The following is a 14708-nucleotide window of genomic DNA, read 5'->3' as shown; positions in this document are numbered from 1 at the left end:
GTTATTTAAAGCTCACACTGTGTGTGGTATTTTGTGATGGCGCCTGGTCATCTTAGAGTCAGACAGTAGGTTTGAGGTTACCAGAAGAGAAGAGATGGAATGTGAAGTGAATGGATGCTGGATACTTCACCGCCATGACTCACAAGTTCTGAAACTAAGGAGAACTGGCGTCTGCCAGCGCACTCACCTCGGAAAGTACACTGCCACAGTGTCCTGTGTGCTGTGTGACTTTCACCTCAGGTTTCTCAGAAGCAAGGGTAGTCAGTTCATAGATGTAGTGAGGGGAACGAAGTGTGCCAGCACCGGAGCTGTGCCGGGTAGATCGTGTTGAGTGGGAACAGCTCCACCTTGGAGAAGATGACTGTTCTTGAATGGACAGACAGCACAGGGTGCATGTGCTTAAAGCTCCTGAAGAGCATGCCCTCATGGTTATAATGGCGGATGTAGGTTGGACACCTTTTACTAGAAGAATTTAAAGTAAAATAATGCACTTATCAATTAAACCATCATCATTTGCTTTGGTTTGGTTTTTTTTTTGGCTTTTTTGTTTGTTTGTTTGTTTGTTTGTTTGTTTTGAGACAGGGTTTCTCTGTGTAGCCCTGGCTGTCCTGGAACTTACTCTGTAGACCAGGCTGGCCTCGAACTCAGAAATTCACCTGCCTCTGCCTCCCAAGTGCTGGGATTAAAGGCGTGTGCCACCACGCCTGGCTACCATCATCATTTTTTATGGACCAGGTGTGCTAGCACATGCTGGTAAGCCTGGCACTCAGTAAACTGAGATTTGAGGCCATCCATACACAGTGACACCATCCCACACAGTAACACCATCCATACACAGTGACACCATCCCACAGAGTGACACCAGCCCTACACAGTGACACCATCCATACACAGTGACACCATCCCACACAGTGACACCATCCCACACAGTGACACCAGCCCTACACAGTGACACCATCCCACACAGTGACATCGGCCCACACAGTGACACCAGCCCTACAGAGTGACACCATCCCACACAGTGACACCATTCCACACAGTGACATCGGCCCACACAGTGACACCAGCCCTACAGAGTGACACTGTCCCACACAGTGACACCATCCATACACAGTGACATCATCCCACACAGTGACACCAGCCCACACAGTGACATCAGCCCACACAGTGACACCATTCCACACAGTGACATCGGCCCACACAGTGACACCAGCCCGACAGAGTGACACCGTCCCACACAGTGACACCATCCCACACAGTGACACCAGCCCTACATAGTGATATCATCATAATAAGAGCACTGTACACCCAGAGTAGTGGGACAGTTTATTTCATGATTTGCAAAGTCTCTGTCAGGCTAAGATAGCAGGTAAGCAGAGAACAATCCCTATAAATGCTAACAGGGGTTGAAGAGATGGCTCAGAGGTTAAGAGCACTGAGAGAGTTTTCTTCCGAAGGACCTGGATCCTATTCCCCGGGTTCAGATCCCAGCACCCTCCCGTGGACTGACTCTGAGTTCTCTAACTTGATTCCAGCTGATCCTATGCCTTTCTTCTGGCTTCTGTGGGCTTCCAGGCTCTCATGCGGTATACAGACATACATGCAGACAAAACTCCCATACACATAAAATCACGTGTGTCTAATGCATGTGGGAGTTTAATGCATGTGACTCTTCCTCTTGAGCAATCAGGAGGGAACAATCTTACATGTTGCTTGGGTCTTGCTTTTCCTCTCTTGCTTGTTTGCTCATTTTCAACAAAAGTCATGTGTGGGTTGTCGACGAAAAAACCCACAGTTCTCAGGCTGGATAGATGGCTCAGTGGTTAAGAGCACCGACTGCTCTTCCAGAGGTCCTGAGTTCAATTCTCAGCAACCACATGGTGGCTCACAACCATCTGTAATGGGATCTGATGCCCTCTTCTTGTGTGTCTGAAGACAGCAACAGTGTACACATATACATAAAATAAATAAATAAATACTTTTAAAAACAGCTCTCAATATAAAGTTTACAATACATTGGTGGCTATATCAGAGAGTGGGGTACATCGAGATGGGTTTGTGAGACCCCGACTTAGAGCGTTTCTCCCTGGAAGGTAAAGCCCCTGGATGTTCCCCAAGCTTGTTTTCCCTGATCTCTAAAAATACAGCCAGAAAGAAGCTCTTTGTTCTCTATAGCCAGCAAAGAGCCTTTTTGTTTCTACACTTTACAGCCAGAGCTGCCATAATTGTAAAAGACCCAGCCAGGCACTTGCCTGGCTTCCTGTGCCAGAGACACAGAGATAAAAAATTCAGAAAGAACTCACTCCCCACTCCTTATGCCTTGTAAATTTCACCAAAGACACCCGGCAGAGAAGAACTCTGCCCAGCTCCTCCCAACTCCTCCCAACCCTCCTCCCAACTCCTCCCAATTCCTCAGCTAGCTGTTAAAAGCCCCCTACTGTTACAGCTCAGGGTCCAACTCCCCTGCCCTGCATGGTGCGCAGGAGGAGTTTGTCCTCAGCTAGCTGATAATAAAGCCTCTTGCATTTTGCATCAGGTGTGGTTTTCTCTTGAGTCATTGGGGTGCTGGCCAGCTCATCCTGGGACTTGAGCGGAGGCCCAGCTTTGGGGGTCTTACAGGTTCAAGATGCTATCTGCTGGCATCCTTAGCTTTTGGATTGGTAAAGGGTAGTTGCCTATAAGTCAATAGTTTTTAAAAGGGGTTTTATCTATCATCACAAGATATTAGTTTTATCACACTGGGAGGCAAGGAATGGCTGTTCTGGAGGGCTAGAACTCAGCCCAAGATAAGGTCATTAGCCTCTGGGCCTGCAACATCTCAGTCTCTCCACTGTACTGACAGGAGCCCAGCCAGTCTCTGCAAATAGATTGCTCTCAGTCTCCTCCCAGCTGCATCCTCTCCCCACCCCACCCCCTTTTTTTTTCTGGTTATTTTATTTATTTACATTTCAAATGTTGTCCCCCTTCCCGGTTTCCCCTCTGTAATCGCCCCATCTCATCCCCCCCTGCCTCTATGAGGGTGCTCCTCCACCCACTCCCACCTCACTGCTCTAGCATTCCCTTACGCTGGGGACCAGCTGCAGCCTCTTTTAACAAGTTTTCACTCACAGGGCTCATTTTTATCACTTCACATCTTGTTTATTTTAAGGCTTATCAGATGCATGAACTTGCCCATAATTTTCTGCTTTAAACTTACAGTTTGTCAGGGGAGGGTAGCTTAGAAGAATTGGGGAGAGGGGTTAGAGCTGCAGGCATTGGCAAGTGGGGGGGTGGTAGTTAAACCAGTAAGCATTAGAATGTGTGTGTGGGGGGGATAATTAGACCAGCAGGCATTAGCAAGGGTATGTGTTGGGAGGAGGGTGTTAGACAAGGAGGAATTAGCAAGGGTTTGCGTTTTGGGGGGTGGGGTTAGACCAGCAGGAACTAGCAAGTGTGTGTGTGTGTGTGTGTGTGTGTGTGTGTGTGTTTGGGGGGGGGTAGTTAAACCAGCAAATATTAGCTAGGGTGAGGGGTGGTTAGACCAGCAGGCATTAGGAAGGGTTTATGTTGGGGGTGTTAGACGAGGAATAAGCAAGGGTGTGTGTGGAGAGTATAGTTAAACCAAGAAAGTATTAGCAAGGGTGCAGGATGATTAGACCAGCAGGCATTAGCAAGGCTGTGTGTTTGGGGGGGGGGGGTTAGACCAGCAAATATTAGCAAGAGTCTAGTGTTTGCCATTCATTTGGACCTAAGCTGACTTCTGGCACTTTAGTGTTGTGTCCGGCCAGCAGACCACAACCTGGGTTCTAGCCTGGAAAGGCATTTTGGAAACCTGGCTTTTTTATTTGGGTGGGAGGCAGTGAAGGGCTTGCCCTTTCAATAGTACGTCTCCAATCTCTCTTTTCCCTATTAATTAAGTTAAAATAAGGCAATGTTTAACTGAGGTGATCAAATGATTTTCTCATCCGTAGATGAGTGGGCTTTTAACCTTGGCTTGGGTGGACATGGACCCGATTCCTCCCGTGGGTACTGATAAGACCCACACCTGTGGCTCTCGGTACCTTTTGGGGAGGTGAGGCAGAGCCGAAAAATATTTTTGATTTTTAACCAAAATATGATACCAACCTCTTTTAAACTGGGTTTATCTCACAGGAAACTTAGAAATGGTCAAGCTGGACCTTTTCCTGCAGTGCCTCTGCACCAAGCGATGCCCATACTGAATTTGTACGATCACAAACCAGTATGCACAGTTTTGAGTGCTGTGCAGCTCCTAAAGGAGAATTATCAACCTCAGATTTAGCAAGACCTAGGCAAGAATTATGTCATTAGTAACACCACGATTCCTGCAACACTGTTAAAAAGAATTTTTCTTGAACACAGGGAAAAATCTTTTTCAGGCACTGTTTGCAAAACAAAAGAAAGGCCACAAGCCGCTCTGGGGCTGCCCAGAGCCATGTATTGACTCAAATGTAAAATACTTTTTAATCTGAGCATCCTGGCCCTCTTGTAATAAGGACCGATTTTAGAGAAACAATATAACTGTCTACGCCTCTAAATTTTGATACTCTTTCTTAAGATGACTTACAGTTAAAACGTTCTTCACAACTTTAGTGTTGTGAAAAAATTGCCTGTACTATAGTTTCCTGCCAGGCAGCAACTATAACCAAACTGTTTGGCTAATCTATTTACAAAGACAAACATAACTAGATAACTCTGTCACAGTTTTGTTTGAAGTGAGCTGTATGAGCGCTCTCATAAGATGATTACTCTTGTAATTATCTTAATTACAGTATACAGGTGAATTAAAGATCTTAAATTTGAAATCAAACTGCAAGCTGCAGTCAATGGAACAATAGCAGTTTTAACCATAATTTTTAAGTTTTTTGTGCAAGGTTAGGATAATACCTATAACCTTGGGAAAGCAAAACCCAAGTTTAAAACAATTTATTATCTTTAAAATCAATATTAGAAGCATTACTATCATATTACAAAGTTTGGATGTCAATTAATACCTATGAATACCTATTAAAGCAAGCTTTAATGCTTTAATAAAAAGACATTGCTTTAAATCTTATCTTAAATTTTACTATTTAGGATACGAACCACATTAATTATTACCTAAACTAGAAATATCTTTAGAGACCCAGCCTCTTGGCCTGCTTTATGTCACGTGTCGGAAGGACTCTAAACTTGAGTTATCAAATTTAACACTAACCATCTGTAGCAATGTAACAATTATTAATCTTAAGCAACAACTTATGAGCTGATTGTGAAAACACTCAGAGCACATTACCAATAAAAAAGAACCGAATGAAGCAGTTACATTTAGACCAATCAGAGAATAATAATTTTTGTAGCTACAATCATAGAATAAAAAACACTTTACCATTGTCAAACACATTAATCATGAACCATTTATTAGCTTTTTTACTCCGAAACTTAGAGGCTGTGCACTCGCCCTTATTTCCTAAAACGAACAGTTTTTCCAGCAGGGGCCCTCTCACCACGTGTCTGATTCCTGGCTGAAACACGTGGCAGCTCTCGGCTTTGCAGATAAAGTTTTTTATACCATCTTTATTATCCAACATAAAACATAGAACATTCATTCATACAGACTGGACACGAACATACATGAATTGAACACGAGAACAGATTGGTGCACCGGACATTAGACAAGACACAAAAGGTAACAGAGTACTCCTGCTATAAGGCCCAGAGAGAAATTTCTCTCTGCTTTTTGGGACATTTTCCTCCCTTATGATGCATTTTTTATTAACTGGGACAATCCGCCTATTCCTTTTAATAAACCCTTTCTTTTCTCACACCTCATGTAGCTTCGGAGAGCTACGGCCTACCGCCTGATACCCAGCTCCTCACTGCTGAACCTAAGTGAACCAGCGCTCGGGTTTAACGCTGTCTCAGCTTAGCCCATACCTTTTCCGGTATGAATTTCCTTTATCCTTTATTTTATGGAGCTCTGAACCAGCAGCGTCTCTTCCAAAAATCCTTTGCCGTTTCTCAGCCCCACGTTGGGCGCCAATTGTTGTGTCCGGCCAGCAGACCACAACCTGGGTTCTAGCCTGGAAAGGCATTTTGGAAACCTGGAAGAGAAGAGGGGCTAGGTGGCGAGAGAAAAGAATGTAGCTAAGACAGTTACTCTGATCAAGGCTCAAATTTTATTGTTGCAACACTAGTTATGAAGGAAGGGGGAGGGGACCCGATTCCCGCCGAATAATCTCGGGTCCAGTAGAAAGGTGCACGTGTGTGGCTCCTCAGGTTCCAGCAGTGGGCGTGGCAGAACGAATGAGCAGGAAGCTCCACCCCGAGCAAGCAGGTTTCAGGCTGGGGGAGGGGAGACTACACTTTAGAAAATGAACCAGCAGATACTATTTCTAACAGGTAGAAATTTATAATCCCAGTACTGGGGAAGTGAAGACTGGCAGATCCCTTTGGCCCCAAGGTCAGCCAGCCTAGCTTACCCAGTGAGCTCCAAGCCAATGAGAGATCTTGTCAAAAAACAAAACAAAACAAAACAAAACAAAACAAAAAACCAAAAAACAGAAATATATGTTTCCATTTTAATCTCTGGTGTGGGATGTGTGGCTGCTTCAGACTGTCCACAGCAGCTGACCATGATTTGTGTCTTGTGCTCTAGCCAAGGCCTGGTTTTGCCAGCTGCAGATAGTTTTTGTGACTATGAGATGTCTGGAATTCAGGGAACTTTTCAGAGGGTATATAAATGCTAGAGCCCACAAAAGGTGTGGTGGGTAGTTGTTGGTTGCAGGCAGGGTGTTTGCAGTTTGTTAGTAGTTATGCTCAAAGGAGAAAAAGGAAAAATTAAATTCACAGATGGCTCTCTTCCCCCCACCCCTTTTTTTTCTCTCCTAGCTAGTGATAGTGGATGTTGTTGGTCAGGGGACTGGGGATAAACGGTAACAAAAAGAAAAACCCACAAGATACAACCAGTCAGCTACAGTGAGACCCTGGAGCAACAGCTCAGTGGTTAAGAGCACTTACTGCTCCCAAAGAGGACTGACATTGAGATCCCAGAGCCCAAAAGGCTTTTCACAACCACTTGTAACTCCAGAACCAGGGAATCCAACACCCTCTCCTGACCTCAGAAGACATACATGGTACACATGCACACATGCAGGCAAAACATTCATACATATAAAAATCAATAAATGCTTTAAAAAAGTTGATGACATCTGTCTGCACATGCACACACAGCACATGTACACATACACAGCACATATACACACATAGCACATGCACACATACATAGCTCATGCACACACACACTGCTCATGCACACACACAGCAATGCACACATACACAGCACATGCACACACACAGCACATGCACAGGACACGTACACACACAGCACATGCAAACATACACAGCACATGTACACATACACAGCACATATACACACATGGCACATGCACACATACATAGCTCATGCACACACACACAGCTCATGCACACACACAGCTCATGTACACACACAGCAATGCACACATACACAGCACATGCAAACATACACAGCACATATACACACACAGCAATGCACATACACAGCACATGTACACACACAGCTCATGTATACACACAGCAATGCAAATACACAGCACATGTACACACATAGCAATGCACACACACAGCTCATGTACACACACAGCTCATGCACACGTACACACACAGCACATGTACACATACACAGCACATATACACACACAGCAATACACATACACAGCACATGTACACACACAGCTCATGTACACACACAGCAATGCACATACACAGCACATGTACACATACACAGCACATGTACACACATAGCACATGCACACACACAGCTCAAGCACACGTACACACACAGCACATGTACACACACAGCTCATGCACACACACAGCACATGTACACACACAGCACATGTATACACACAGCTCATGCACACACACACAGCACATGTACACACACAGCACACACACACACACAGAGAACATGCACATACATACACAAAAAAGTAGGAGCCTTTAATCCCAGCACTCAGGAGGCAGAGGCAGGTGGATTTCTGAGTTCAAGGCCAGCCTGCTCTACAGAGTGAGTTCCAGGACAGCCAGGGCTACAGAGAAACCCTGTCTCAAAAAACAAAACAAAACAAACAAACAAAAAAGTAGGAGCCGATGAGATAACTCAGTGGGTAAAAGCTCCCACACCCTACAATAGGAGCTCAATCTGCAGGACCCATGGGGAGTGGCCAAGGACAGGACTATAAGGAGGTGTGGCTGTGGAGGTGTGGTCAAGTGGGGGAATGGGCATGTTCATGGAGTACTTGACACAGGTTGTGGGGATCTTGCTGAGCAGCAAGCAAGGACCAGGGCCACCAGGTAGAGGAGTGCAAGAGAATGTTTACTGTAGACAGGACAGAGCATAGCCAGAGGTAGAGACATCTGGGAAAATCCAGAGTGAGCAGGACTGTTTTCAGAGAGCCGGAAGAGGAGAGGAGAGGAGAGGAGAGGAGGGGAGGGGAGGGGAAGGGAGGGGAGGGGAGGGGAGGGGAGGGGAGGGGAGGGGAGGGGAGGGGAGGGGAGGGGAGGGGAGGGGAGGGGAGGGGGAGGGGGGAGGGGAGGGGGGAGGGGAAGGGAAGAGAGGGGGAGGGGGAGGGGAGGGGAAGGGGGAGGGGAGGAGGAGGGGAGGGGAGGAGAAAGAAGGAGAAAGGAGAAAGGAGGAGGAGAAGGAGGAGGAGGAGGAGGAGGAGGAGGAGGAGGAGGAGAAGGAGAAGGAGAAGGAGAAGGAGAAGGAGAAGGAGAAGGAGAAGGAGAAGGAGAAGGAGAAGGAGAAGGAGAAGAGAAGGAGAAGGAGGAGAGGAGAGGGGAGGAGAAGAGAGGAGAGAGCCAGGAGACCAGGAGCTTAAAGGGTAAGAAGCAGCACAGCCTAATGGCTGGATTATATAAGATGAGCAGGAGAATGGCAGCTCAGCCATTGGAGTTCAGGGTAAGGCACACATGCCAGCTGTACCCTTTAGCCTGTAGGGGCTGAGAGATGCTGGGAGAGCCCGGTGGCCAGGTCCATTTTGATATCTTTAAATAGGCAAGGCAGTTAATATGGTTTGTCTCAGGTTGGAGATCTACCACTGTATGTGTGTATGTGTGTGTGTGTGTGTGTGTGTGTGTGTGTGTGGTGTAGTGTGTGTAGTGTGTGTAGTGTGTGGTGCATGCATGTGAGTGTAGGGATGCACATGCCAATACACATATGTAGAAGCCAACAGAAGCCTTCCGGTGTCTTCCTCTATTGCTTGGCACCTCATTTATTTTGAGACAAGATCTCTCCCTAAACCCAAAACTCACTGTTTTGATGAGACCAGCTGGCCAGAAACTTTCTGTTTCTGAGGGTGGGGGAGCAGCATGCACAGGATTACAAGCGGGTGTGACCATGTGCCAAATGGATGCTGGGGATTTGAACTCATGTTCCCTTGCTTGCATAGCAAGTATTCTTGTCCACTAATCCATCTCCCTAGGCTTTCTACCTTACTTTCTGAGCCAGGGTCTCTCCTAGAGCCTGGAGTTCATCTATCTGCCAAGGTTGGCCAGCTAGTTCCCGGTAGTGGGGTTATAGCTGTGTGCCCCTGCTGCACCTGGCTATTTGCATAGTGCCAGGTGTGGAAAGTGTCCACATGACTGCTCCATGGAACGGGGAAGGGGAAGGGTTTCATGGTAGATGTGAGAGAGAACCACGGGAGTAATCTGGAAGAGTCCAGAGCAGAGAGAGAAAGGAGTAGACTGAACATGGCCAGGGCTCTGTGAGAGGGGAAATAGGAAAGAGGACAGGGAAAACACACACAGTAGCAGAAGCAGCAGAGAGGAGGGAGAGTGGGAGAGAGGTGGGGAGGGAAAGGGAAGCCCTGGAGCTGGAGGGAGTTTAGGGTAGGGAGGAGGTAGGAAAGGAAACTGGCCCTTGGGAAACTGGCTCCTTGGGAAGGGGCCTGGAGCCAGCACAGGCTTTGATATGCTGATAGGTACCACAGGAGGCCATTTGTCCCTTCTGCCAGAGGTAAGGAAGTGACTCCTTTTAGCAGAAGGGACTCGGTTTCACGAGTTCCTGAGGAATGCTGGGTCTTTAGCTAGCCTCCAGACATCCTATAGTCTGGGTTGAGCTCCTTTCTGCATATTTGGACTGCCTTTTGGAGTTTCCTTGGACCCAACCAACTCTGGATCTGAACTCGGCACTCACACAGGCAGCACTTTATTAATTCAGACACACACCCAGACACACACGAACAAATACACACACAGAGACACACGCACATGCACACACACACAGGCACATGCACACACACACAGGCACATGCACACACACACACACAGACACACGTACATGCACATGCACACACACACAGACACACGCACTTGCACATGCACAGACATACACACACACACACACACACACACACACACACACACACACGAGTGCACACGCATACCCATTTCATTGTATTTTTAACTTTTGATTTTTTTAACATTTATTTTGTGTGTGTGTGAAGGGGATGTGAGAGTCTCAAGGTATGCATGCGGAGATTAGAGGACAGCTTGGAGTCAGCTCTTGCCTTCTACCGTGTGGGCTACTAGCATTTTTCTCTGACCGCAGACATCTTTATCTCACCAGCCCCTGATTTGTCTTTAAAATGCTTCCTGCTGGAGTTTGAGGACAGAGCTCACGGGTGAGAAGGCAGAAAGCTTAAGAAGAACCAGGGGTGGAGAGGGGTGGAGCTATGAACTGTGGGTGTGAGCCCAAAGGAAAGAAGCAGGCTTTCATTTTACTGTTTTCTGTAAATAGTATGTTCTTAGCATGTTAGACGGCACACACATGTGACCTACCTGGTGAGTTACTGACATGGAGAAGTGTTAGGTAGAAGATAGGCAGAGAGTGTTGGGCCTGGGAGCCACAGAGTCCTAAAATGCGGCTCAAGTCTGGTCTTGTTTAAACCTCCAGGCAAGCCTTTGTAAAGCCGCAGAAGCCCCCGCTCCGCTTTCACAATGGCCTCCTGTTTTTAAATTACAGAATGTCTTAACCTTAGGGCTGAAGGTTTTAACTGACACACAGTAGTGAGCTCAGGCCAGGGCCCGAGGCTGTCGCCAGGGAGTTAGAGATGAGATAAGCAAGAAAATTGCGGCTGTGTCCGTTGGTCACTGTGCCTCCCAATGGTCAGAATGTCCCTTGGTGGCTAATGTCCTTGAGTATTTTTACAATGATGCAGACAGCTCTGAATCAGAAAAGTCAAGGCTCTGGGCACTTCCCCACACAGGCATTCATGCAGGGACTGCAACCTCAGATGAACTCAGCTTCACTGTGGTATCATTTACTTACTGTGTGACTTTTTTTTGTTTTGTTTTGTTTTTTCGAGACAGGGTTTCTCTGTATAGCCCTGGCTGTCCTGGAACTCACTTTGTAGACCAGGCTGGCCTCGAACTCAGAAATCCGCCTGCCTCTGCCTCTCGAGTGCTGGGATTAAAGGCGTGCGCCACCACGCCCGGCCTGTGTGACTTTTTTTACACTCTCCCCTTTGTGGGCTTTTCTAGAGGATCATGGGAGTGGTGGGGCAAGGGGGGGGGGGGAATAACCTAAAAGGAAAACAAAGATCACCTTACCTCATGAATATGCCAACAGCCTAAAAAATATTCATAAAACCTTTAAAATCCAAAATGCACAGGCCACTGAGCTGCCACCCCACCTGGGAGCTTCCACTCCAGTCTCTGTTCGCAATGCCTTGTTTGCTTTGCTAAGTGACCTGTGTCTCTCAACCTGTGTCTGTGTCTCTCAACTGAATTCTTTCCTCTGAGCCTTCAAGAGCCTCTAGAGGCTCACATCAGCACAGGCACAGCTGGCTTTAGGCTAAACTTCCTGGTAGATAGGGCACTCTGCTGCCTTATGGCCCTGCTGGGCTAGGGAGGGAAGGGTGGAGCTCAGCTCTATTGAAATGGTCAGTCAGGAGGCATTTTCCAGACTCCAGGTCAATGGAGTAGGTTCTACAGAGATTGAGGGCCGAGAGCTCTGACTTGTTCCAAGGATGTTCTTTTGCTTGAGAGACTGATGGCAAACGAACTCTACACAAATGATCAAAGCCATGCCGGGAAAGAGATAGATAGATAGATAGATAGATAGATAGATAGATAGATAGATAGATAGATAGATAGAGAGAGAGAGTTTGTTCCTTGTTTGTCATCTTTAATGACTGCTTTAGGAGGTAGTTACAGGCCTGGAGCAGGAAGAAGCTTCGATCTTCAGGACGGAAGGGGAAACACAGATCTCAGAGTGAGACCAGCCTCCTGAAAGATCTCAGCATTTGAACATCAGCCGGGTCACCAATCATGTGCTGTGACCAGAGAATTCCAAGGTAGAGAAAGGTTTTCCAAAGAGCTCTTAGAGGTGACCCAGTGGGTTGGTAGGCCATAAATTGATGGTCTTATTGCAGACCCATGGGTACAGACACTTTGACAGTGAACAAAGAGATGCTCAGAGGTGAATTAGGAGCTCAAGGTCATCCTACACTGACATAATAACTTCAAGGGATGTCTGGGCTACGTGAGCTGTGAGACGCAGTCTCAAAATAAAACCTCCTGGGTGAAGGAAGCAGGAAACGATTGTCCGAGTGAGTACAGGAAGTGCTGAGGAAAGAACATGGGGGCTCTGGAGGAGGAAGAAAAGGGGACAGGCATTACAGTTTATGTAGAATGGTCAGGTGACATTATGTCGGATGCAGTGACCTTAGAGTGAAGGTAGATATGTAGAGAATATATCCAAGTAAAAAAGTGTTCCAGGCCGGGCAGTGGTGGCGCATGCCTTTAATCCCAGCACTTGGGAGGCAGAGGCAGGCGGATTTCTGAGTTCAAGGCCAGCCTGGTCTACAGAGTAAGTTCCAGGACAGCCAGGGCTACACAGAGAAACCCTGTCTTGAAAAAAAAAAGTGTTCCAGGCAGGTGGGCCAACCTGGGTTAACATGAGATCCAGGGCAGCATGGGAATTCAAAGTCAGAGGAGGTAGTCTTTGGAACATAAGTGACCTAGACAGCAGATGAAGGGCTGGGGACACTCTGAGGATCCTTAGCAGGACAGAGCAAGGAGGGAGCAGAGAGCGAGGAGGGGGAAGTCACAGACTGCACAGGGAAGGTGCATCTGAGGCTCCGGCGAGGCCTTTAGAGGCCTGAGCTCTTGTTTCGAGTGGCCTCCCATCTTGACAGCGAGCCACTTTAGAAAGTAAGAAGTGGGAAAGCTTTCAGACCAGATGACTCCAACTCTAGGCTAGAGCAGAGGTCCTAACAGATTTCCCGGCAGAGGGGACAGTGAAGGGCAGGCCAAAGTCCAGATGGCCAGGAGAAGCCTGACAATGTGTTAGATAAATAAAGTAACCTCGAGGAGTGATAACGAAGGCCTGTGGAGGGCGAGAAGAGGCAGTGAAGCCAAAAGTCTTCCGGTGACCCAGCAGAGCTCTGAGTGGTCGAGTGAGCCTCTGATGCTCCCACTGAGGACCCTTGAACTCTGGGGCACCCCTGGTGGTGTGGGGGTGTCCTGGGACCCAGTGATGTACTGCTGTGCTCTTGGCAGATTCATCTGCACATTTGTTTGTTTGTTAGTTAGTTAGTTAGTTAGTTTGTTTGTTCAAGACAGGGTTTCTCTGTATAGCTCTGGCTATCCTGGAACTCACTCTGTAGACCAGGCTGGCCTGCAGCTCAGAAATCTGCCTGCCTCTGTCTCCTGCTTCTGACTGCCTCCGCCTTCTGAGTACTGGGATTAAAGGTGTGTGCCACCACCACCTGGTTTATCTGCTCATTTGATTAAAAAATAATTTTTAGTTCTTAAAATAAATGCCAATGGCCAAGGCTGTCCTGCCCTGTGGCTGCATCTGGCTCTGCCCAGCCTCTAGAGCTGTGCCATTCAAAGGTAAAGTAAGGTCAAGGCTTGGACAGACTCAAGGGCAGTTTTTTTCTTTTTTCTTTTTCTTTTGTTTTTTTTGTTTTTGTTTGTTTGTTTGTTTGTTTGTTTGTTTGAGACAGGGTTTCTCTGTGTAGCCCTGGCTGTCCTGAAACTCACTCTGTAGACCAGGCTGGCCTCGAACTCAGAAATCCACCTGCCTCTGCCTCCCAAGTGCCGGGATTAAAGGCGTGTGCCACCACCTCTGGAGTGCTGGGATTAAAGGTGCGCCATTACAGCCTGGCTCAAGGGCAGTTTCTGGTCCTTGAGTTTAAGAGCATGCCACGCTGCACCTCTGACTGGCTCCCAGGCAAGGGCTGCTTCTGAAGTAGAGTGACCTGAAACTCTTCAGGAATCAGAGTGAGGGACAGACTGGAGGACAGAGTGAGGGGCAGACTGGGGACAGAGAACTCAGTGGCACTTATGATGGAGGTCAGGGGATGACACTGAGGGTCATTGTTGGCGGTGAGCAGGCCGCTGACCTGCCTCTGCTGTTCCATGACTGAAACATGCACAGAAACAACTTAAAGGAGGAAGGATGCGTTCTGGCTTCAAGCCATCGCTGTGGTGAGGTGTGGTGCTTTGAATAAGGGTGGCCCCATATGTTCATGTATTTCAATGCCTGGGCAGCAGCTGGTGGGACTGTTTGGGAGGGGTTAGCAGGTGTGGCCTTTCTGGAGGAGGTGTGTCACTGGGGGTTGGGCTTAGAGGTTTCAAAAGCCCATGCCAGACCCAGTAAGCTTTCTTTTTCCCTGCCT

The sequence above is a fragment of the Mus musculus genome, chromosome 5 (assembly GCF_000001635.26).
Source record: "Mus musculus strain C57BL/6J chromosome 5, GRCm38.p6 C57BL/6J".
Classification (NCBI taxonomy): domain Eukaryota; kingdom Metazoa; phylum Chordata; class Mammalia; order Rodentia; family Muridae; genus Mus; species Mus musculus.
Note: the sequence above shows the minus strand (reverse complement) of the source record.